General features: G+C 39.3%; 1 pseudogene; it reads left to right on the top strand.

Annotated features, from left to right (window-relative positions):
- Window positions 1-500: 500 nt before the first annotated feature.
- LOC119805792 lies at window positions 501-1,084 on the top strand (annotated as a pseudogene).
- Window positions 1,085-2,277: the final 1,193 nt, after the last annotated feature.

Below are 2,277 nucleotides of genomic sequence, written 5' to 3' on the forward strand. Positions count from 1 at the left end.
ATATGTGTGTGTGTGTGTGTGTGTGTGTGTGTGTGTGTGTATGTGTGTGTGTGTGTGTGTGTATACATATATGAAATTAGGCTCCAATTTCTTAAAATTTAGAAAGTTTTGAAATTTCCAGTCTCCACCATTATAATCAAAACCTCTCCATAAATCTGTCAGACAACCTTGTCACCAAGTGGAGAAAATGCCTGAGGCCACAAATCTATTGAGAGTTTAGGTCCTGTTGTTACACCCACAGCATCTGCAGAGCTGAAGGAATGGTGTGAGATGCATTTCTTCAAACAGGATCAGGACTTGAACTGCACTATCCTGTTGCTTGTCTCAAGTGTCTTCCACCACCGTCTCAAACTGGACTAGGTACTTATTTAAAAAAATCCCCTGTTCTTGAATATGCAAATTACCTGAGTCCATTATGGTAAATACAGGAATGTCCACACCCAACAACAACATATGATCAGTGCCTTCTCCATAGCCACTGAGCACACAAGGCCCACACCATGGGATAGAGCTGTATCATTCTCTTTCTTGTGTCAGTAACTACAGGTAGGATATTTCTAATTCCAAACCTGAGGAGAAGACAGGAATTGAGGTGACAATGTCTCTGACAATCTACTCTGTGTTTTTCTTCACAGGTGTCCACTCCCAAATACAGCTGTATCAGTCAGGGCCTGAACTGGGGAAACCTGGAACCTCAGTGAAATTGTCCTGCAAGGCTTCAGGCTATACTTTCACTAACTATGAAATGCACTGGGTGAAGAAGAGTCCTGGACAGGGTCTGGAGTGGATTGGAGCTATTCATCCTGGTAATGGTGGTACTGGCTATGCTCAGAAGTTCCAGAGAAAGGCCAAACTGACTGCAGACACATCCTCCAGCACAGCCTACATGGAGCTCAGCAGCCTGACAACTGAAGACTCTGCGGTCTATTACTGTACAAGACACAGTCTTGCAACCACATCTGAGTGTGTCAGAAACCCTATAAGAGCAGGAAGCTGCCCTGGGATTGACATGACAGAGAAGACGAGCTTTAAAACATTCACAAAAACAATTATTCTGAATGTTGTTTTGTCTCTCACTTTTTGAAACAAATTTTCAAAATTGTATCTGTGAAGGAAGGGATGCTGATTTAGTGTACACCATACCTTCACAGTTTTTTCACCAATGACCACATTCAATGAAATGTTTCTTCATTAATAAAATAATAAAAAAGTGAAAACTATGATTATAAAAACTCCATCTCTGGATTCTAAGAAAGGGTTATTTTGAAGGTAGTTTTTAATAAACTGAAATATAAATTTGAGTAGTAAAGTCCAAATAATAACTGCTGGGAAATAAAAAGTCCTTCAGAGTCTTAAATGTTACATGACTTCATGTTTATAGTTAACTCTGACAGGTTACACCATGAAAGATCTGATTAACAGCACCCCCATTCAGCAGAAAGCAGTTTGGAGGAAAAAAACTGTGCCCATTTTCCCAAATATTGTTTATAAATGTTTTTACATTTAAAGGGGGGATGAGCGGGCGGTGGTGTGCACGCCTTTAATCCCAGCACTTGGGAGGCAGAGGCAGGTGGATCTCTGTGAGTTCGAGACCACCTGGTCTACAAGAGCTAGTTCCAGGACAGGCTCCAAAGCCACAGAGGAAACCTGTCTCGAAAACCAAAAAAAAATAAATAAAATAAATAAAAAAAATAAAGGTGGGATGATATAGATATGAATAATTTGCATTGGTATGGATTTTAAGGTCAATTTGTTATATGTACATGTATTTCTGATCTTGATTAAGGTATTGTAATTGTGTAGTTCATTTAAAAATGTAATGTATAATTAGGAAATATAGGTCGTTAATGGATAATCATTGATAATAGTTAAGCTTGTAGTCATGTTATTAGATTTTCTAGATATGTAGAGATATATTTCAGTTAGATAGACATTCTTCATATCTTTCAAAGACTGCAGAATATGGCATTTAATGTTTTAATAACTTAGGGTTTTTCATGACAATGAGACACGTCTGCTCCTGGCAGCACCAATCTACTTCGAGAGGAAGATGGGCATCGAAGAGGCTACTTATGGAGTTTGTTAGCCATTTGGGTAAGAAACTGCTCTTGCCTGGACTGTTGCATAAACTGGACACAAGGAACCCACAGAAAGAGGACTGCTGAACTTGCCTAAAGGTGAGATGGTCTTTTGGGGTTCCTGATTCATTAAAGAGTCTGCAAGACGTTCTGCAGGACACAGCAAAAAGTGACTGAACTCTCTTTGAAATTTCCTGCT

Source organism: Arvicola amphibius, unplaced genomic scaffold, assembly GCF_903992535.2.
Source record: "Arvicola amphibius unplaced genomic scaffold, mArvAmp1.2, whole genome shotgun sequence".
NCBI lineage: Eukaryota > Metazoa > Chordata > Mammalia > Rodentia > Cricetidae > Arvicola > Arvicola amphibius.